The 24640-nt window shown below is 42.1% G+C and overlaps 1 long non-coding RNA gene across 1 annotated transcript in view; it reads right to left on the bottom strand.

The window, feature by feature from the left end:
- The window catches only part of LOC141760622 (uncharacterized), a 210709-nt gene extending 186392 nt beyond the window's left edge, over window positions 1-24317 (bottom strand). Inside the window, exon 1 of the long non-coding RNA XR_012592409.1 lies at window positions 24028-24317. This is a non-coding gene — a long non-coding RNA (uncharacterized LOC141760622). The remainder of the gene's footprint in view (window positions 1-24027) is intronic.
- Window positions 24318-24640: the final 323 nt, after the last annotated feature.

Here is a 24640-nt window from a genome sequence, read left to right as displayed (position 1 = left end):
ACCAGCCGATAGCATGGCACTCTGCCATAAGTGCCCACTACACCGCGGTGAAGAGAGAGGGGATCTGTGTGTCGCATCACTGTTTTGAGCGATGCTCGTTCATGTCTATGTAGAGCGAGCACAAGCGCGAGCAACAGGACGCTGACTTTCGTTGACTTAACGGACACAGGTGTTGCTGTTAACAAGCAATTTCTGATTCTTACAAAGAGTCCCTTTAACTTAACTTATGTAACAAACATTTCAACCCAAACCACAATGTTTTCCTCAACATAACCAAGTGCTTTTGTGTGAATTCACAATGTTAACCGTGTGTTTAAAACTACGACTGTATTGGAGCGTCACAGTTTGATGCGTATAGGGCTACCCAGCGCGGGTTGAAATATCAGTGTACTAACACTGAGATCACATGTTTACCACATGCATGTGTGTGTGTGTGTGTGTGTGGCCCTGTAGCATTCAGTCAGTGGCTCTCTTGTTCTCCCCTAATTGATCAGCAGATGGCATTGACAAATGATGAATAGGTTGGACATGGTACACCCCTCTCACTCTAAACACACACACACACACACACACACACACACACACGCACACACACACCCACACACATACACACACACAGCAGCGCCCCTCTTGGTGTCATCACTCTTGTCCTACAAGGCTCCTAACACCCCAGTGGCATGGGAGAGTGAGCGCATCAAACCACAGAAGAACAGCCCTCCTCGCTTCACTGAGACAGAGAGACTACACAAAGGCACGAGAGAGAGAGAGAGAGAGAGAGAGAGAGAGAGAGAGAGAGAGAGAGAGAGAGAGAGAGAGAGAGAGAGGGAGAGAGCGAGGAAGAGGAGATTCCTTACATAGCTTCCCATTTGTATGCACGGCTGCCGTCAGAGAAATGAAGGTATCCCCAGATATCCCATCCCTCCCTGTCCTTTCATGTGGCATTCAAAGGCTGCTCTTTCCTCTTTGGGTCTATTGAGATGCCACCACCTGTAACTGGATGCAAAGTTTTCTCTCTTTTGTCCTCTTTTTCTCTCTCTCTCCCTCTCTCTCTCTCTATCTCTCTCTCACACACACACACACACACACACACACACACTAAGACTGTGGGATAACGTGAGTAAATGAAAGAGGGAGTCAATGAGTGAAAAGGTTCACATCTGCCTCTGACACACTACGTTACGCAAGAAAGCTGAAGAGATGGATTCATTTCTATGGTCAAATCAAACTAGTGATTCTCTGCAGCAGCACTGTCGGTGTGAATTCAGGTATCATAGGTTAGCTTTAATAAATATAACATCATAATAATACAATTATATGCATTAAAGAAAGTCGGATTTAATATTTAAAATACAGTTTATCCCAACTTTGATCTTAATTTGTAGTTTTGATCTTCCTTTCTATCGCTTATGATAACAGTGTACTCACCAAAGCAATTATCTAGGACACAGTGACATCAGCATGAAGTCAGATAGGGCAAGGAACACAAGATGAGATGATCAGATAAACCATCCATCAGATGGAAACAAGCCAACAGTTTGGTCAGACTATCTAAACCACTTTATTTGAAGGTAAAACCAAAAGTGAGCTCACCTGAAACCTCCCCAAATCCCTCGTTTTATCAGGAATACCGTGTGCACACAACTACTGCAAATACAGTATAGGGAAAAGTTGACAAACTGGATAATAACTTTATCATTAGCCTTTGTTTTTTTCTTCCAAATAAGCTTTGCTAAATAGAAGCAATGGGCTTCATTCACCAACCGTTCTTGAGGAGAAATTTCCTCTTAAAACACACTTACAGTACAAAGATTGTGACATTCACCAATGTTTTCTTATTTGGGTTTTGTTCCTGTTGTTATTGTTATCCGGGATCTCTTCTTGTCAGAACAGAATCTACGCTCACTCAAGAGCACACGCGCACATTTGAGTGCTGACATATCCGTGCGAAATAATTGGTTATTGAAAGTGAGAGTAAGCTGAATATTTTTGTGGGTCATTACACCTGACAGTGGCATAAAACATATTCATTGCCCAGTTTGTCATTTAATTGGGAAGGCGGTCCTTGGAATCTTTTTAACAATCAGATGTGGGCCTCAAGTTACAAACGGTTGTGAACTCCTGGCCTAGGGGGAGAGGACCCGCAAACGTGACTGAGGTATGCCTTAGCGCAGACAGAGCGGTGGTGGTGATCTCTCTGGTCACGGCGGTGCAGTGTATGTAACTGCACAGTCAACAACACAGAGCTAATGCCTGAGACCTGAGGAGAGGGAGAGGGAGAGAGGCCGTCTATGGATGACCCATAACCAGATTACTATAGCTAGTAATAATAATGCAGTGGACAGTGAGGATACAGCCATTTCATACAGGAGACAAGTGAGGGTCTAGTGATGCACATTCACCCCACAGAGATTCATATGACACAGTGCAAAGATAATTTAATAATATATATTTTTAATTTCCACTGCAGTTTAACAATAGGCCGTGTGAAGGGTGTGTGTGTGTGTGTGTGTGGGCTTATCAAACCCACAGTGAAACGCATTCAGGTCGTCGGCCAGTTGACGGGTCTTCGCGGTGTTGGGGGGGGGATGGTCTCCTGCAGGCCCTTCCAAACTGATACAGGGTTGTTGGCTGAAAACCTTTTTTTACTTTTCAGAGTAGGTCCACTTTGTTACTCTGATCTCATTCGTCAGTGTGTTTCTGGTCTGGGTGTACAGGAGTCTGTAGGCCTCCTCCTTGGCCAGACAAAGCTGTTAAAAACTGTTGTAATTGTATGTGCAAAAGGTATTAGAGGACGCACAGTTCCTCACAAATGCTGATATAAGATGTCAGAGAAAGTGTCAAAGAGTTCATCCAGGTCTGAAGTAGCAATCAGTGCAGCCAAAGCAGGCCTGTACCTCTGGCTTTGCCTCATTGGTCAGTCTCCTCACAGTCTTTACCACAGGCTGAGCAGATTTTAGCATCTGCTTGTAGGTTGGGAGAAGATGAACCAGACAGTGATCAGAGAGTCCCAAAGCTGCATGATGGAGAGCGATAGGCGTCCATTAATGTAGTGTAGCAATGGTCGAGTGCGTTATCGTCCCTGGTGGAACACTTAATATGTTGTCTGTGTTTAGGTAGCGTTTTGCTGAGGTTTGCTCTGTTGAAGTCTCCAAGAATGATGAGCAGGGAGTCTGGATGATTTTTCTCCACGTTAGTAATCTGGTCAGCCGACACGTTCTCATCCCAACTCGTCAAATACTGACGCTTTGTCAGACCCCTCTGCGTCACTTTTAGGTTGCAGTAAACACATGCTTAATGTTGTGAATAAAACAAAAACACTTGCTTAGGTTTAGGCAACAAAATCACTTAGTTAGGTTTAGGAAAAAAAACAACATGGTTGGGCTTAAAATGACTTCTTTTTACAGTGTAAATGTGACTTGACATTGTGAACACGGGACACGAACGAACAGCTGATTGTAAAGTGAAAGTGAAACGTAACTCAGAGAACACGAACAGCGGTCTCCTGGATGAAAGCCCTGTGTTTGTTGGAACCATCCATCTCCCCTGGTGGTGTTGCTCTTTCACTCTTTAAAGGCTGTGTAAAGGTAATTCAGAGTTTTGTTTCTAGACACAATATAAATGTTGGAAAATTATTACTGAAAACATGTGCAAAGGCTGTGAACATTGCTGTACTGGATTGTGGAGTTAGACTGTTAAACAGTTTTTTGCCAGTTTTGTGTTCAGGATTTTTTTAGGCGGGGCTGAAATCATGGCTCGATGACTCACTGGAGCCATCCTTAACATAACTCCACCCGTCTTCACAACCGTGGTTTTTGAAAGAAAAAATAGAAACCCCGGATGTGACTCATGTTGACAGGATCGTGGGTTCCAGCTCCTCTGTAGGCAATGGTATTTTCATCACTGTTTCTGTTTTGTATTGTATTTTTATGATTGTAATCCATCCCATGTCCTATGTTTATTTATTCTTTTTCTGTAGACTTGTAAAAAATGAATAGTCAGTATGGAGTACCAGGTCCAAGAATGTCTTTGAGACTACCAGGACCACAAAAGCAAGCACTTTGTCCACGGCCCTGGCAGTGAGGTCCGGGCAGGGGGCGCTGTAAAGCTTTGCGGCCGCGAGTCACCCTCGCCCTGAGCCTTTCCAACGCCTCGGATGAAATGCGCCCAGCAGGGGCCAGCCAGCGCTGGGGAGAAGGGCGAGGGGAGAGGAGATCCGCGAGGGGATCCTCCCAGTAGCGGCCCCCTGGGGGCTTGCGCAACGGGGGCTGTTACCGGTGTGTTTACTCACACCGTCCACGGGCTGAGCCTCGATCAGAAGGACTCAGGCCGCATTTCCCTGATCCGCCCGTCGGACGGCGGTTCGGCGCTGGGCTCTTCCCTCTTTGCTCGCCGCTACTGAGGAATCCTGACAGGCTGCACCTTCCCCGCTTGTGGCCGTGGTTTCAGCCATGGGTGTATTAACAGAGGTATCAGGTTTCAGCGCCTTCAGCGACACGCCCCCAGCGTCTCAGAGCAGAGAATACTGATGATTTTTCCATGATTTTCAAAGCTAATGTTATATGCTTTTTTTAACTATTCAAATTTGGCTGGGTGGTTAGTAACACATTTTTCAGTGGTGTGACAAACCCAGAATGCATATTTATTTTTGCTTTACACAGACTTTAAACTGTGTCATCACACTTCTGGCGCACTTTCCCTGAGCGTTTTACTGTTTGCCGTGGATGGGTTTATATTGCAGTTAAACGGAACGCCCGGTGCGTCTCATACCGCCGCTTAAAGGTGCCTTGTGTGGCGGTATCGAACGCCAACGTCCATGACAAAGCGCCGGTATTTGATGCCCTGGGAACGAGAACGTGCTGGGTCAGCCAAGTGTCGTAACGCCTCACTGAAACAGGCCTGAGGTGGGATGTAAACACTGACCAGAATGTACAAGGAAAAAAAGATCTACAGTCAATGAAAATAGTCTCTAAATGAGGAATGCATGATTTCTTCAACACTTTGACATCTGTACTCCAACCTTCATTTATATAAAAAGAGATTCTGCCTCCACTTGTCGCTAGAAGGAGCCGTGTTTCAATGAAGCACAGGGTGGCAGATCCGCAAAATAGTTAGTTAGTAAAGTAGTTATCCTAATCAGTCTTCGGTCCAAAATGAACCCTTAAGGTCTGAGGACTTCCAGTACAGCAGCCAGAGGGTGTGTGATGTCCCCTTTAATCTGTCCAACCTTCGATCAGCGTGTCTGTCTTCATGATTCTGTGAAGGAGTTAACGTCTGAACCTCATGCTGCTCTCTCTCCCGACCACCTAGGGTCTCTCTCACAGTTCCTGTGGGCTGAACGTTAGTAATGAGGTGGCAAATTACTGTCTTAAAGTTTGATTGAGAGGTCTCCCACTGACATCCTGACACACACACACACACACACACACACACACACACACACACACACACACACACGCACACACACACGCACACACACACACACACACACACACACACACACACACAGACACACACACACACACGCACACAGTCCCCCCCCAGGGTTGTCCTCGACCCCCTGCCAAACTGTAAAACAACAATGCTCCAAACTCTTTATTGATGAGACAGCAGTGGCTTTCACTGACTTGCTATTTCCCTCCGGCCGTTTGAAGAATTGTTCTTTTCCGTTTTCACAGGACGGCTGATTGACATTTTCTCCAAGACCAGAAACCGTATACATTTTAACCACAGCAGAAGAAAGGACAGACACCAGGAGCAGGTTTTAAAAGGCATTAATCAATGAGTTTCACTTGTAAAGAAAGAATCAGAATACATCCATTTTAACATTTGCTTTCGTCATTTTAAACATTTTATGTCTTTTTTTTTAATTAAACAAGTGGGAATCCAACTGTTTAGAAAATATTTGTTTGAACAGCAGCTGGAGGAGATTTTTCTGTATTCTTCTACTGTAGCTACATTGTACCACCAGACTATAAGCAGACAATATATTATTTTCCCCTGCAATGTATAATTAATAATACATGTAAAGTCTAAAGTGTTGGTCTTAATAATAGTGGGTCCTAGCTCTACAGTTTACATTGTACTGAAAGACAATGTTGAGGTATTGACTAACGTGGCATAATATGGAAAGGAAAAAAAAAACACTTTTAAAAACTTTATTTATATTGTCACATACAATCAACAAAACATTGTAAGATTTGGCTTCATTTGGCTGCATTCAACCCGGCTGTCAATCACTCTCGAACTCCGACCAAACGGTCAAACTAGGCAGCGCTGATCAAATATGAATCAATATTATGTTACGTTAATGCCTATTTCTCTCCTCAAATGTTTTCAGAATCATCTTGTAGTGCACTGTTTAGCTGTAAAATGAGAACGTTTGTGACGCCACCGCCATTGTAAAATCTGGTGAAGGAACGCCAAGTTACGGTCACATGACCGGAGCACAGCCAATAGGAATGCTCTCTCTCTGATATTGACCTGTGATTGGTCAAAGTCTCCCGTCACGGGCTAGATTTTCTAAAGCCTGAAAACAGAGCCATGAGGTTTCCAGAAGTCTAGTTATCTCTCAGAACACTTGAATTACAATATGCTGAAAGGTTATTATGGAATTTTTGCCCAATGATGCCAAAAATATACTGCCTACTGCCACTTTAATTCATAAAATGTGCATAAATGCACTTTTGCTGACACACCAGTAGTCTATCAACAACCTGCACCAACCAATGGAACTCACAAACACAAATATGTTAATATCTCAGCAGATAACTCTCTCACTGTTAGCCTGTCTGCCTTGTGGTATCCATCAAGAGGCATGGCTGTTTTTATAGATAACAATCAGTCATTTGTCTCCTCTCTGCAAAACTGCTGAACTTTTCCTACTGTATTCGTACACATGCAATGGTCCAGAGCATTGTTGGCAGTGGCGGATAAAATCGTCAGGCCATCCGCCACTTTGGCGGACAGGGAAAACGCAAGTGATGGGAAAAGAGAACCTGTTCCTACTTGTCCTATTCCTTAGCATCTCATGCCTCCGTGTCTGTCGATTACATTTAAAAAATTGCAATATATCGTCTTGTTTACAGTATCGTAATATAATGAATCATAACCTCTGTATCATGAAAGGTATTGTATCTTATTGATTCTTGACAATACACAGCTCTGATATCAATGCCGGTATAAATACACCTAGGATATGATCTTAAGGTGCACTAAAAGGCACGCGCGGCGACCCGCCTATGTCAACACAGCACATGTCGTAAAGACATTTGAATATCATCATGAATGCATTATTTGTTCATTGTCATCTGTTGGTATACTGAAAGGCGTCACATGGTGTGCCTTATGTGAGGAGGCTCCGGGTGTCTGGAGGTTTAGATACATTTGTAGATATTCCTTGCCTAAACAAGTCTGAAACAAGGGTTGGACGCAACTTTGTTTTGCTTTCTCTTTATTTTGTTTTGATGACATGATTCTATATGACGTGGGACATCCTGTATAAGGCTGGGTGAATCTTATAATACTTTCAGTTTTTGGTATATCTCTGTCCATGCACACATGCTGTGCCACTGTAAGGACAACTGGGGCTCGACAAGTTATTATTTTATTCATCCAAGTGAAGATTGACAACAAACAGCACAGAGAAACTCGGATTACAACACACTCAGAGGAAGAGAGATTTCATTCTCTGCTCAGGTAGACGTTACTCCTTTACATCTTTACATAAACAATAGTTGATGATGAAATATTAATGCTGATATCATAAACCCAGGTAGACATTACTCCTCTATATCTTTACATAAACAATATCTCTTGGTGGAGAGGAGGTTGTGTTGCTCTGGCTCTATCTATCTGGCGTGGAGAGGAGGTTGTGTTGCTCTGGCTCTATCTATCTGGCGTGGAGAGGAGGTTGTGTTGCTCTGGCTCTATCTAACTGGCGTGGAGAGGAGGTTGTGTTGCTAAGGCTCTACCTATCTGACATGGAGAGGAGGTCGAGTTGCTAAGGCTCTATCTATCTGGCGCGGAAAGGAGGTCGTGTTGCTAAGGCTCTACCTGTCTGGCATGGAGAGGAGGTAGTGTTGCTCTGGCTCTATCTATCTGGCGCGGAAAGGAGGTTGTGTTGCTAAGGCTCTACCTATCTGGCATGGAGAGGAGGTCGTGTTGCTAAGGCTCTACCGGTTTGGCGACGAGAGGAGGTCGTGTTGCTCTGGCTCTATCTGTTTGGCGACGCCTGGAAGCCGCTTGATATCCTCCTGGATCCACCTTCTCACATATGCTTCATATTATATGTATTATTTTTTGTCATATGGATTGTCTATGTTGTATTTTCATCATGTTGTTACTCTGTACACACGACATCTATTGCACGTCTGTCCATCCTGGAAGGAGGATCCCTCCTCTGTTGCTCTTCCTGAGGTTTCTTCCATTTTTTTCCCTGTTAAAATTTTTTTTTTTTGGTTAAGTTTTTCCTTATCCGATGACAGAGACGTACTGTAACTTGATTCCTCTATATCTTTACAGAGATAATAGTTGTTGATGATATATTAATGATGCTCTGAATATTGAATTTAGCACCTTTAAGTCTACTGAAAAGTAGCCCACAGGTGACATTGGCTGTCTCTATCACGTGGCCCTCACCTTGCACGTTGTAGTGGTTTTGGTAGTTCCACCAATATGCAACCCCCACTCCCCACCACACACACACACACACAGTGAACATTCTCATGGGAAAACTAACACCTTACCCCCCCCCCTTCCTTCTTCTCCCATAAAGAGGAGAGAGCTGAGGGGCCACAGGACGGTGGCAAGGCAGGTCTGTTTGATCCCCATGCCGTGCTATCTTCAGTTTTCTCCATTCAGCCTGCATGGACAGGGATCAGTGGAGTGGACCGCCCGTCTGCCCAAAGGGACAAAAGTCCCCGTGCTAATTGCTGCCACATCAAATGAAGAGGGACATCCCAAATAGGAGCCCTCAGATTAATGGAGAGACGGAAAAAAGGACAGCGATTGATCTTAAAGCAGCTGACTGGTGTCACTCAGTTTACTCCTCTGTCTTTGTTGAACACCAGCTGATGAAGTCTGGATATTTGTTAAAGTTGTGGTGTTTATTAAGGATTTCATTCGTAACTTGCATATGCATTTCCATTCCATTCATAATTTTGTCAAGACTGGGCTTTTAATAGCACTAATCCAACACATAACTCACGGCAGCTATATTGGCACATCCTCAATTAAGTACACTGATATTCTGTAGATAGATTACATTTTAAGGTTGTGGCTCATTGGGATTGTCCGTTTACCATCTCTGACATCTTTAAAGAATATGAACCCAGTAGACCTCTTTAGGAAGCACTCAAGCTAAACTGAAATTTAACTGCCAACCTTGTTATTACAGCACAGTATGTAGGCGTTATGTAGGCTACTGTGAGGAGGTACTGAACGTTTTTCATCATTACAGGATATTTCTTTTTTGGCATGAATGTAATTTTGTGGCAAATTTTCTGTTCACTATATGACTTTATATGAAAGATCAAAGGTACATTTTACAGTACATGTAACACATTGCTACACAAATACATTTACGGTAAACACAGATGTGCATATCCTGTTTCTGTGTACTACAGTATTTTACAGTATTGAATTTTCGACCTATAATGTTGAAATTGGAATCTTAACAGCTCAGTGTGATAAACAACTAGAAAGGCACTCGGAGAGCGCAGACCTCTGCCAACGCGTGACTTTAAAAACAGCTGAGGGCAGGGGGTACCGTGAGGGGGTTGGCTTATTATTAACACGGTGTGTTTCCGTGTAATGTATCAGCGGATGCCTCTCTCATTCAGCAGCTTTGTTATGTCTGTATAACGTTACACTACGTTGTCTCTCATCCCGTCAGCTACCGCTTTTTTCTTTCTCACCGCGGAAGGCCGGCAGCTCCGGCACACACATCCACACACGTACCTCTCTGCTCAAAGAAGGAGGCGGGGTCACGCATAATCAATGCATCATCAGTTACACTGCGCATGTGTTATACCCTGTGATCTTAATGTTCCGGCTGATCAAAACAATTCCTGAATCCGGATCATGATCCGGATTACCACCAAAATCGAATGGATTGTTGGTTGACTGTCATGGTGAAAAAAGTTACTATTTTGACCAGCACAGCTCACACCATGACAAAACAACTTTTCATTATTTGGTGCCATTGGCCAGTTTACTGACACAAAAACTAGGTTTTGAAGCGTGAATGAAGTGTTTTGGGTCAGTTACTACCATTTGCAGACATGCAGTAGGGTTGTGATGTCCTGTGCAAATTCAACATGTGCAAGATTATTGCAGGACTAAAACAGGATGGAGTGTGGTTGAGACAGAAACTATAAAGCTGAGAGTTCTCTGTTAGACAAAGGTGAGGTGTTGTAGAGGGTTATTGCTTTCCTGTATCAGTCCTTGTGACAGCAAATCTGAATCAGTCTGTTAGAGAAAGAGCTGCGCTGTCTGTCCAGTAGTGGGGGTGAATTAAACAAAAACACTTTCTTAGGATTAGGCAACAAAACCACTTAGTTATATTTTGGAAAAAAACAACATGGTTGGGCTTAAAAATGACTACGTTTGCACAGTGAAAATGTGACGTGACGTCGTGAACACGGGACATGAACTAACAGCTGACTGTAAAGTGAAAGTGAAACGTAACGAACAGGACATGAACAGTGGTGTTTGTGAACACTGTGTTTGTTTGACCCATCCACCTCCAACCCTTCCCGCAGCTCTACTGTGCTTTTGGCCTCTTTAAGCTTCACTGTTTTGTTTCATTCTGAGCTGTTTCCAATGGCAATCAGCAGCTATTTTCAGTGAACAAGCTCTATATTCCACTGTGTACCTGCCCAGCACCAAACAGCAGACAGAGTTAGGGACTCCAGCAAGATACTAGCAGCTAAACATACTTGAAGGTCCCATATCGTGCTCATTTTCAGGTTCATACTTGTATTTTGTGTTTCTACTAGAACATGTTTACATGCTGTAATGTTAAAAAAAAACTTTATTTTCCTCATACTGTCTACTTGAATATACCTGTATTCACCCTCTGTCTGAAATGCTCCGTTTTACTGCATTTCAATGGAATTGCAACAGAATTGTGTGGCCTGGCAACAGTTTGGGTCCATGTTTACTTCCTGTCAGCTGATGTCATTAACATACAATGCAACCAGGAATAAACTGGGACACATTTAGAATGTTCATGTTTAAAACCGTGTAATGGTCTAAATATTGTATATTTGTGACATCACAAATGGACAGAAATCCTAATGCGAAATTTTTGAATACGGGCTGTGTGTTTCTTCGTATATTGAACGCTTTGATAGTTTAACAGTATTTATATAGCACTTAAACCTGCTTTATAATATAAAAAGACATGAAAATCTCACTTTTTACAATATGAGACCTTTAAACATACAAAGACATACACGCTCTTCATACGGCCAGACGTGTCAGGAGGTGCACCAGACGGCAATGCCCACACAGTCCAGTCTGTGCCAGACAGCTGCAGGGACACGTGTGCATATGTGATCAGCTGTGTTTGAAAATCAGTAAAGTGTTGCGAAATGCAATCCAGTTATCAAATGTGTTTGAGTAGACAGGTGCTGGTGAAGGTGAAATAATTCGGAGATGTTTTTTTAACCCAGTATGTACTGCAGGCTTGTTGAGGCAGTTCCACGTCTAAAGTCGAGTCACGGCTCATAATCACATTGCAAGTATAGAGGGGTTTTGTGTTTTGTGGCTTTGTGTTACATGTATGGAATTGTGGATATTGTTGCTGCATTATTGTACTAATGTTTTACTGTTTCCTGTATCCCTGCATGGCTTGTGCACTGTCTTGAGAATGCTTATTTTGTTGCTGTCCTTATGGTGTCTTGTTGTCTTCTGTCTGTAAATGTTAACCATCCCTTCACTGGTTTCAAAACATCTCGCCAAAGCACTGCAATTCAAAATTAGCCAGCTTGCTAACACCAGCACAATTACAGAAATGTTGATTAATGTACGTTGTCCTTATGTAATGAATGTTGTGTCCCCAAATGGCCAAAAAAGCACATTTTTATTCGCTTCGGGGCTATTTATTAATGCCGTGTAAGTACATTGAAACTGTACTGCTTCATATTATTTTCTCTATTATCATTTTGTTTATGTTGTTTTGATAAGGCACTTTAAGTTGTGTCTGAGTTTTGCGTCCATTCTGTAAAAATACAGATCTTTTAATCTCTACTGTTTCATTTTATGTGACAACTACTGGTTTCTTTGTATATTAACATTTTATAAACAAACAAAGCGTTTTTAAAATAAGAAGCGCTGCTTTAGTTTAACCTATCCGACAGTATAATGAAATTAGATTAATAAGTGGGAGCAGCTGCAGCTTTAAAATGCTATTTACACATTAGCACCTCATTCTCGAGTCTGGCTACTTTTACTGTGGAAACTGTATATTTTACTGCTGATCCTTGTTTCCTTTTGCTTCAGTGGAGTTTTGATTGCAACACTTTCCATTCTTACATTGCCTTTACTTAAGTAAAAGATCTCAAGACGTTGTGTTCTTACTGTATTATGAAAAATGGCGGCAGTGGTGATATCTAAAAGCGAAGGCTTTGAATCCATTTTTTTTTTTTTTATTCCAGACAGATCTGAATCCAAGTGTTGAATGAACTATCCAGTTGTATCCAGAGGTTGTGTGGTACGTTAATGGTTTAATGAAGTCCCAATAATAATAATAACAACGTCATTATAAGAATAGGATTTTAGTGGTGGGTCCATGTTTTTCTTTTGTTTTATGCTTTTTCAGAAAAGAGTTGGAGAGACATTCCCAGATTAGTTCTGCCCGTGCGACTGCCTGCTATGTTACTGGGAAGCAGACAGTAGCTGACTGACTGCCTGTTTGACTGGCTGCCCCCTTTATTGTCCTTCAGCAACGAGGAAGATCAGTGGACCAGGACCCAGTAACAAAAGGCCTGGAGCCAACACTCTGTGTGTGTGTTTGTGTGTCCGTGTATGTGTGTAGCTGTCACGGCCCAGTGATGTAAGTGTCTCTGGGCCCCGGTCGGGTCCCTGCACCACACAGGGACAGAAAGAGAGAAAAAGCTGTCACTTCAGAGGCTCCTTTCAAAACCTGCATCACTTTAGAGTAAACAGGCCCTGAAAGTCACAGTCCATATAGTCCTCCGAGCAGTCAAACGGTTGCTGCTCAGCTTCTGCATCAAATGATTTGAAATGGTTTCTTAACCCCCCCTCCCACCCCAACATCAACCTCTCTCCCACCCAGCCCTTCCTTTTCTCAACTCATGCATTCCTGTTTTCCAATTGTGTTGTCTTTGTGTCACAGCGAGGCTTTGTTGGGGCCACGGATGGCTATTGAGGCCGGCGGTGCGGTTTCAAAGTGTTTATTGATGTGCAGTCTCCACATGATGTTGGATCTTGTTGTCTGAGGTCAAAACCTGTTGGTGTTCCGGTGTAGTCGAAGTAAAGGCTCACATCTTGATCCATGCCGGCGGGTCACGCTAGGCCTTTGAAAGCAACAAGGCAAACAGATCTTTTGGACGTCGGCTCATCCATCAAGCGCACCTTAAGACTGTATCAGCCAAGCATGCAGCGCTGTCACTCACGAATAAGTAAGCTGTTGGCGGCAGGAAGCGAGGTCACAAGAGGACCTGCTGTAAATCAGTTGGTTAGAGAAGTGGTTCCCAACCTGGGGATCCGGGACCCCTACGAGGGGTCTCGAGATTAACCTTGGATCGCAATATGATCACACAGGTAGGTAAAATAAAAAAATAAAAATTTTAAACAAAATTGTGTTTATTTTTTGGACTTTTCTTGTGAAATACGGTAGTTTTAATCTTTCAGGCCTTTAAAAATGATTCAAGTGAAACAGTTGATCCAACAGCTTACAATTTATAGACAACCTATGAGGTGTTGCATATGAAGGAATTACAAGCAAAAAAGGTCGGGAACCACTGAGCTACTGTGGAGCCTATATTTTTGCATTTATTGTGAAAAAAACATGTAAGCGTCAGGCCTCTGGTCAGCAATCAACTGTTAGTGAGTTAAGCATCTGGACCTTTACAACAGTCAACATTGGGCATCATGCAGCAACAATCTCTTAAAGTTCTCTTATATTTTCTGTTAATAAATAATAAATAAGAGAAGTCAACTTCAGATGCACCGAATGTTTTTAACCATCCACATCTGTTCTAACCCAGGTGTGCTCAATGATGGATCCCACTTGATTGTAACGCCCCCTAAGGACAGGTGTTAGCATAGGTAACGCCTCCTAAACACTATATAAGGACAGGTGTTAGCATAGGTAACGCCTCCTAAACACTATATAAGGACAGGTGTTAGCATAGGTAATGTCCCCTAAACACTATATAAGGACATGTGTTAGCATAGGTAACGCCTCCTATACACTATAAAATGACAGTTATTAGTATAGGTAACGCCTCCTAAACACCATATAAGGACAGGTGTTAGCATAGGTAATTCCCCCTAAACACTATATAAGGACAGGTGTTAGCATAGGTAATACCCCCTAAACACTATATAAGGACAGGTGTTAGCATAGGTAACGCCTCCTAAACACTATATAAGGACAGGTGTTAGCATAGGTAATGCCCCCTAAACACTATATAAGGACAGGTGTTAGCATAGGTAATACCCCCTAAACACTATATAAGGACATGTGTTAGCATAGGTAACGCCTCCTATACACTATAAAATGACAGGTGTTAGCATAGGTAACGCCTCCTAAACACTACTTAAGGACATATTCTAGCATAGGTAATACCCCCTAAACACTATATAACGACAGGTGTTAGCATAGGTAACGCCTCCTAAACACTATATAAGTACATATATTAGCATAGGTAACGCTCCCTAAACACTATATAAGGGCAGGTGTTAGCATAGCGTTCCCTAAATGCTATATGAGGACAGGTGTTAGCATAGGTAATGCCCCCTGAACACTATATAAGGGCAGGTGTTAGCATAGCGCTCTCTAAACACTATATAAGGACATGTGTTAGCATAGCGTTCCCTAAATGCTATATGAGGACAGGTGTTAACATAGCGTTCTCTAAACACTATATAAGGACATGTGTTAGCATAGGTAACGCCTCCTAAACACTACTTAAGGACATATATTAGCATAGGTAATACCCCCTAAACACTATATAAGGACATGTGTTAGCATAGGTAACGCCCCCTAAACTCTATATAAGGGCAGGTGTTAGCATAGCGCTCTCTAAACACTATATAAGGACATGTGTTAGCATAGCGTTCCCTAAATGCTATATGAGGACAGGTGTTAACATAGCGTTCTCTAAACACTATATAAGGACATGTGTTAGCATAGGTAACGCCTCCTAAACACTACTTAAGGACATATATTAGCATAGGTAACACCCCCTAAACTCTATATAAGGGCAGGTGTTAGCATAGCGCTCTCTAAACACTATATAAGGACAGGTGTTAGCATAGTTAAAGTCCCCTAAACACTATAGGGCAGATATTGTGCCATGTAAGCCACGCAGTACCAGCCAAGGGGTTTTATAGTCTTAATTGGGATCAATAGACCGATAGTATTTCTTTAATAATCCAATCATTATAAATACTCTAAAACATATCATAATCTAAATTTGATTATATAATATTTGTGCGTTTTTTATGTTCCTCAAATTTAAAACTTGTCCTTGCGTTTAAACAACACTATGTGCGTTGTCACATGTTGTCATTGGATCGCATATATGTAAATGTGCATACCTACTCACAGGTCACGTGGTATATGCTCCAGGTCAAAGTCAATCAGTAAGACAGTAGCATCTGGAGATGTCTGGAGCAAAGGGCTTCACACTATCTAAGTGTGTGGTGTTGTTTCTCCTGCAAGCCTGTGAATGTTGTGAGTTCGAGAGCACAGAGACGAGTAGACAGACTGCTTATCAGCTCACAACCTTGGGACAGTCAGACTTGGATCCAGAACTGGATCAAGAACTGTAAGCTACTGCTCTGAGCTATAGGAAGTCATGACCAGCTGACAGTGGTGGGTAGAGTAGCCAAACACTTTACTCAAGTAAAAGCAGACAGACCCAGATCCAGCTTCGCTGTTGCCTACGATCTGCAGTCGGAGCAGTAGCAGAGGTTCCGCCGGTCCCCGCTGGAAGCCAACACGACAACACGCTGCCGGAGACCCAGGCCGTATCGCTGGGACCACTGGAGGACGGGGACGTAATGTGAGACTGTTCTCCCAAGAAAAATGACAGAATCAGTCTTTTCAGGAACTGCCCCAAAACGACACGAGTTTATGTTCAACTGACTGCACCCTCTAGTGGTCGTAGGAACTACGAGCACTAGGAGGAAGCAAAGGAGGAAGTCAGATCAGGTGACGTTATATACGGACACAGAGGGGTGGAAGGTGGCTTCCACAAAAATGTGACACCAGAAGCCGCTGTTTGTTTCCTGTTTCCTACAGACAGTTTTTACTTTTAACCATGACCACAGTCGCTGACTAACCTTAACCACCTGGTTATTATTGTGACCATGGCAACTAAACTCCCTTAATCTTATTGCCTCATTCCAAGGAAGGAGGTATAGTTTTCACCGGCGTTGGTTTGTTGTTTGTTTGTTTGCCTGTCTGTCTGTTAGCAGGATTATTCCAAAATACTCGCGATGGATTTGAATAAAATTTTTTAGAGGGCTGGGGTGTAGCACAATGAACAATCCATTAGATTTTGTTGGCGATCCGAATCATGATCTGGATTCAGGAATTTGTTTAGGAATTCCGATCAGCCTGAGCATTAAGACCACAGGGTATAACACATGCGCAGTGTAGCTGATGACGCGTTGATGACGCATGACCCCGCCTTCCTTCTCCTTCTGAGAGCAGAGAGATACGCGTGTGGATGTGTGTGCGGGAGCTGCTGGCCGTCTGCGGTGAGAAAGAAAAAAGCAGTAGATGACGGGATGAGAGACAACGTAGTGTAACGTTATACAGACATAACAAGGCTGCTGAATGAGAGAGGCATCCGCCGATACGTTACACAGACACGCACCGTGTTAATAATACGCCGACCACCTCACGGTGCCGCCAGCTGGGAGCTGTGATCTGTTTTTAAAGTCATGCACCTCGGCGGAGCTCTGCGCTCTGCGCGAGTGCCATTCTAGTTGTAACTTATTATCCCCAAGGCTCCTGTAAATCTAGAGGATAAAAGAGAAATTCTGGTATTTGTTAACTTGGGTCAGTTTTTGTCCTTTATGACACACACTCTTCATATACAGTGTACAGTCATATATACCAATGCATACACACTCCTATATATAATCGGGTACTGTAAAGTAAATCTTCCTCCCTAAATCCTTCCTGCCCGTTGACCAGTGTTGTTGTGCTGCTCGTTACACCTGACCGGCCTCATCAGCTCTCATTGTCATCCCATCAGGAGTTAGATCTAATGAGGGTCAGTCTCTCATTACTGCCCATGTCAGCTCACCCCAGTCTGACCTCTGACCTCTACCTCCCGACGGCCAATCAAGTTGTTTTTTTCCCTCCCTCTTCTTCTTTTAGCCTTATGGTCAGAAAAGAAAATGGTGACAGAAATGCATGAGAATAAAGAGGGAAAGATCCAGACGGGATGAGATGGGATACGACTTTCCTTCAAAGGGAATCCTTTACAAAGGGATATTTTTACAACATGAAATACATTAAATGAAATCAAGGAAGTCGTGAACAAATTAGTTCAGAAAAAGAAGACATATTTCATAGTAGGGTGGTGGTGAAGGGGGGGGGGGGGAGCCTGGCAGCGGGGGTCACTAGAAGGGTGGAGGTGCAGATTAGGGGGAAACAATGAGTTAAATGTTCCCCCGCCAGACCACGTATGGCCGAAGCATCCCCCCCAGTGTCCATAATTTGTCTGGAATAATTGAGTGTGTGTGTGTGTGTGTGTGTGTGTGTGTAGCCGGGGCTCAGGCCTTGCTCTCTGCTGGTTGGAGGTGAAGGGGCTCTCCAGATAGAGTGGAGGACCCTCGCTGTCAGACAGGAATCTGAAGAGACCTCCCAGTAGCCCTCAGCGGTGAGACCCCGCAGCTCCGTTTATTCACAATCCCAGCAGTTTAGGGAGGCCGAGAGTGAAAACGTTTACGTCACTTGATTCCAAATGGATGCTGACATCTTTTGGTGAGATGGGGCACACATGGACAAATGGCTACCAAGCCACGAAACTCTTATATCTACAACACCGGCTATGTGATGGAATGTATGTAATGCATTAAACAGTATTAACTGACCCCCCCAGGTCAGGGCACTTAAAGAGAGATCCATCCATCCATCCATTATCTGTAACCGCTTATCCTATTCAGGGTCACGACATTGGGTGAAGGCGGGGTAAAGAGAGATTTTAAATGTATTAATTTATTTTTACAATACTGATGTACAACACTCAGGACAAAAGCAATTTTTCAAATAAAATTTTTTTATTAAAACAGACATATATTGATGTGAAATAACAAATTTTGAACCTTTTACAACTTTGTGTCCAAGAAATCCATAAATCCATATTCCAATAATACATTGGTCTCATTCAGATAATGTTGGAAATGGGTGGAGTAGAGGAGGATGGGGTCTTACTGGAAGAGATGGATAGCTACTTTTTTTTTAAAATTCTGCACACCACAAACAGCTCTACTCTGCACCTTTATAGACTTGTTTTTACTGTATTCTACAAACAATGTACAGCTTTATTCTGCACTTTAGTCTATTTTAAAAAAAAACTCCTAGCCTACCTCAGTTCTTATCCCGCATCATATTCCATATTTGACATGTCTTAACCCCCTGGTCTCTATATCTCCTATATTTTATCATCCAGCACTATATCCCTTTTTGCACTATATTCACATTTTTAATTTTAATAGGTCCCGTATTTCAGTTTTTACCCTGCACTATATTCAGTTTTAACAGTTCTACATCTCCTGGTATTCTTATATCTGGTATATTTTTCTTTTATATATACTTTGTACTACGAACTTGTGCCTTTTTACTTATAACGCAAGCAATAAAGTTACTATCTATCTATCTATCTATCTATCTATCTATCTATCTATCTATCTATCTATCTATCTATCTATCTATCTATCTATCTTTTTGGATGTCCCAAAACTTCTTAAAACTCAACTCTGACAAAACTGAAGTAGTCATCATTGGTCCAGACCACATCTCAAATCAAGTACAGCCTCTCCTTGGCCCTCTTACTCCCAACGTAAAGTCAGCCACGAGAAATCTGGGTGTTATCCTGGACAGTAACTTGAGTCTAGAGCAACATGTAAAGAAAGTAGTCCAGTCATGTTTTTATCAACTAAGAAATATTTCTAAAATTAGATCAGTTCTCTCTTTCAGAAACACAGAGAAAATGATACATGCCCTGATATCATCCTGTCTCGATAACTGTAACGCCTTGTATACTTGCTAAAACAATCGAGCAACATAGCAGCTCCAAATAGTTCAGAACTCTGCAGCTAGACCAAAACTGACCAAAACTAAGCGTTTCTCTCACATTACACCAATTCTGGCTTCACTTCATTGGCTCCCAGTCTCTTTTAGAATTGATTTTAAAATGCTTTTAATCACATATAAAGCTCTGAATGACCTGGCACCGGAGTATATAACATGAGCTCCTCACACGGTACTGGCCTCAACAGGCCCCTCAGGTCTGCCAGTCTGGGTCTTTTAACTGTTCCAAAGACCAGGTTAAAAACAAAAGGTGATCGAGCTTTTGCAGTACTGGCTCCACGACTCTGGAACCGTCTTCCACTGAGCATCAGATCAGCTGACTCTGTCACGACTTTTAAATCCAGTCTTAAAACTCACTTTTATAGAATGGCTTTTCCATCCAGCTGAATTTTAGTCTTTTGTATGCTTGTGTGCTGATGAGTATGTATGTGCATATGTAATTGTATGAATATGTATATGCTTGTTTCTTTATTTTCCCATTCTATTGTTTTTTATTTCATTATTTATGTTTCATTGTATTCTGCTGTCTAAGATGTGAATTTCCTTGGAAAGCACTTTGTGCTTTGGGCTTGAAAAGTGCTCTACAGATAAAATTATTATTATTATTATTATTATCTATCTATCTATCTATCTATCTATCTATCTATCTATCTATCTATCTATCTATCAAGTTATCTAACTACCTATCTATCTATCTATCTATCTATCTATCTATCTATCTATCTATCTATCTATCTATCTATCTATCTATCTATGGTCTCAGAGGAGGTGTTGGAAGTGGGTGATGGAGGTTGTATCAGAGGTGATGATGGAGGAGGAGGAGGCTGGTGTGCTGTAGGTGGCAGTAGCTGTAGCCCCAACCTTAACAATTCATCCTAAAATTAGACATCCCAGAAAAAAAGGATGGTCTGAATGTTCATAACATCAAGCTGGTGACTGATGTTGCCTTTAGCTCACCCACTGAGTGTCAATTTAAATGGTGTGCTGCCATCTAGTGACGAGACTGAAGCATGTCGAACACAGGAGGAATCACTGCATGTCTGTAACCCTGGCGACTGCGCTGATTGTTAGATAGATTCATGTATGAAGTTTTCGGTGTGCAATATGCAGACGACGGTCCAAAGATAGGTAATATGATGAAAACTACCTGAAGCTCCTCCAGATACAGGTATTTTGTATGACATTAACCCTCTGAGACCCACTATAGACCCACTATAATCTGTTTTAGGGGGATCCAGGAGGTCTTTAGGGGGAGATTGCAGGTCAACGGTAGATGTCACATAGAAGTTGTGTACATCAACTGAAAGCTGGGAACCTGAAATTTAATTTGAGATGCAGCTCAGCACTGTGTGTCAAGTTGTTTTAGTCATTAATCTGTAATAAACATGAATGAATGAATAAAATTATTTAAAATAAATTGTGAAAGTGTCTTAGGGTTTAGACATTATGATCGAAGTATATGATGGTCACCCCCATGCTCTATTATGTCTCATGAGTTGTTGCAGTTTTTTACCTCTGAAGAATTGATAAAATGCTCAATAATCCCTTCAAAATACCACATTAAGACACCAAGACCTTGAGGAACACCATAGAAAAAGCCACGCTGTGATTTGGGGGTCAAAAACTTTTGACATTTTGAGATTTCTGCGAGAATTGCATTTTTCGGCGATTGGATGGCGAGCACTTCTGTTGTGTAAACTGCTCAGAAACCCCCTTATTGTGAATCTAGCTAGGAAAAGCCACCCATCCTCTGAATGCTTTAGGTCTCTAGTTTGTGGCTGTATAGTTTCATGAGGCTGTGATTATCCTAGAGGTCACCACAGGTCATTTTATACAGTGAGGAGAAGAAGTTTAAAAAAATGGTCTCACTACAAAAATAATTTGAACTAACACAACGTTCAAATCAAAATGTTCAAATGCCATGAATGTCATAATGGTTTATATTCAAAGATCTGAAAGACTTTCAGCTTTACTTTCTACTTTAGTTGGTCATATATCACGGCTAGTTAGCAATATAACCCAAAGTTACACCAGAGTTCAGTATGAACTGTGATTAGAGGTTACTGGCGACCATGAAATGTATCCATCAATATCTTTGTCAATTTTACTGCTAATGAAAAGATACACTGATGGAAAGCTGAAGATCTTGCCGTTCTAACGGTGTATTGGTTGTCATTCTATCACGAAGGCGAGGGGGTGAAGTATGACCCTGAAGTGACCATGCTCCTTTTATTTGGTTTTCGCATTTTTTCTCAGGTTATTAGCGTATAAAAAGTACCCTTGTGAGGAAAATAAAGTTTTTTTTTAACATTACAGCATGTAAACATGTTCTAGTAGAAACACAAAATACAAGCATGATACTGAAAATGAGCACGATATGGGACCTTTAAATCATCAAGAGTCATAAAATCAGTTTTAGGCAACATTTAGGAATACTTAGCGCCTATTTCCAAACTGGGCGCCACGGCCCCCAGGGGCGAAATTGGCGGCGCCCCGATATCTATATCTTTTCACAACATATAAACCTACATCCGTGCCAAATTTGTTGTTTTTATCGCAAAATGCACAATTGTTATGCATAACTGCCCCTCTATACTTGTAATGTGATTGTGAGTCGTGACTCAACTTTAGACGTGGAACTGCCTCAACAAGCCTGCAGTACATACTGGGTTAAAAAAACATCTCCGAATTATTTCACCTTCACCAGCACCTGTCTACTCAAACACATTTGATAACTGGATTGCATTTCGCAACACTTTACTGATTTTCAAACACAGCTGATCACATATGCACACGTGTCCCTGCAGCTGTCTGGCACAGACTGGACTGTGTGGGCATTGCCATCTGGTGCACCTCCTGACACGCCTGTATTAAGAGCATGTATGTCTTTGTATGTTTAAAGGTCTCATATTGTAAAAAGTGAGATTTTCATGTCTTTTATATTATAAAGCAGGTTTAAGTGCTATATAAATACTGTGAAAGTATCAAAGCGTTCAATATACGGAGAAACACACACAGCCCGTATTCAGAAATTGTGCGTTTGAAACAAGCCGGATTTCTGTCCATTTGTGATGTCACAAATATACAATATATAGATCATTAAACGGTTTTAAATGTAAACATTCTAAATGTGTCCCAGTTTATTTCCTGTTGCAGTGTATGTAAATAAAATCAGCTGACAGGAGGTAAGCAATTGACCCAAGCTGTTGTTTTTTAACATTACAGCATGTAAACATGTTCTAGTAGAAACCCAAAATACAAGTATGAACCTGAAAATGAGCACGATATGGGACCTTTAAGTCACTGGGGTGAGTAAGTATTTCATCAGTAGAGCTTCGTAACTTCTGGAGACATTAATAATGAACACAATTTCATCTGAACAAACCAGACAAATAGAATGATCCTGTCTGTGTTTGCTGAGCCTATCGCAGCCCTGCCCTTCACCAGGTCAGGGGCTGGAGGGTATGATATGGCATTAAACATCCTATTTATGTTGAGCATAACAGAATGAAGCCCATACAAGCACTTGTGATGACATAGGAAGAGTTGATTCTTTTGAAGTTGTCTGTTTGCTCTGTCTATCACCTCTCGGATAACCTCTGTGACATAGGCAGAGGTTACTCTGGTTCAATTTCAACATGGCATGGAGGATATATGGGAGAGCTGCATGTATGACCTATATTACAAACAGTAGGACTGCATGGAATTCATGAAGCACAACATTTATGACAAAAGGGGAGATCCATAGGCTGATGCCGCTGGGACACAAGTCTGGCCTAATCAACCCCGGCTGGGTCACATCACGTCACTGATTATGTATCCCGGGGCATCCGAGGAGCCATCTTTGAATCTACTATCTTATGTGTTATTTGGATCAAAACAACATTCTGGATCAATTGTAGTCAGGTTTAAGGATGCACCACAGTACTGAGTCAGTTCTGCTGAGGGTAACAAATGACTTACTGCTTCTTAGTCTCTAGAAATCATGCAATTTTAATTGAGTCGGACCTCCTGCTGTTTTTTTATACGGTCGACCCCTGCTGCACACTTTTGGACCATCTCCAACACGTAGTAGGCATTCATGGTGTGGTAAAAAAGAGAGGCGCTCCAATCTTTTCATTCCTGTTCTCATAAACAGAGTTTACGCACCAAGTCTATGTGTTGAAGGGACTCTATGTAAGAATCAGAAATTGCTTGTTAACAGCGACACCTGTGGCCGTTAAGTCAACGAAAGTCAGCGTCCTGTTGCTCGCGCTCGTGCTCGCTCTACATAGACATGAACGAGCATCATTTAACACAGTGAGGAGACACACGTCAGCTAAAACCACAATATCACTCTATATTTCAGCTGCTTGGCAGTAATGTTAGCTGACCAGACGAAGGTCTCTCCATGAATCAATGCTGATACTGTGTTTCCTGCTTCAGCCTCCCGACCGCGGCCAGAAGGAACAGGGAATACACCGGAGTTTTGGTCGGAGACGATAACGTTACTCACTTACGACTTTTTTTTCTCGTAAAGTTATGATTTTATTCTCGTAATATTACGACTTTTTTTCTCATAATATTATAACTTTATTCTGGAAATCTCAGATTTTTTTCCCTCAATATTGCCCTAATACTCCGTAGTACATTTGCACTTTGGCCCTCACTGCATTAGACTTATATACTATATACTTAGACTATGAACTGTGTTACCTTCATCACAATGCTCAAATGTTTTCCGGCTCCAGACAGATTTTTTTTTGTGTTGTTTTTGCCTAAAATGGCTCTTTTGATAGTAAAGGTTGCCGACCCCTGCCCTATACCCCACCTAGGTTACTCAGGTCTTCCTACCAGTCACTTCTGGTCATCCCTCGGGCTCGGCGGAAGCTCAAGGGGCGACCGCGCCTTCTCAGTTGCAGGCCCCAGTCTGTGGAACAAACTGCCCCACCACATCAGATCTGCTCCCTCTACAGAGTCTTTCAAAGCAAAGCTCAAGGTCCACCTCTTTTCTTTGGCTTTTGAATGCACTTAAATTGTGATTACTAATTGGCCTTTTATAATGCTCATTATAACAGTCTTTTACTCATGGATTTTATCTAGGTCTCTATCTGTGGATATGTGTGATTTTGTTGT

This window comes from Sebastes fasciatus, chromosome 2 (assembly GCF_043250625.1).
Source record: "Sebastes fasciatus isolate fSebFas1 chromosome 2, fSebFas1.pri, whole genome shotgun sequence".
In the NCBI taxonomy this organism is placed as follows: domain Eukaryota; kingdom Metazoa; phylum Chordata; class Actinopteri; order Perciformes; family Sebastidae; genus Sebastes; species Sebastes fasciatus.
Note: the sequence above shows the minus strand (reverse complement) of the source record. Positions and strands in the feature narration are given on the sequence as shown.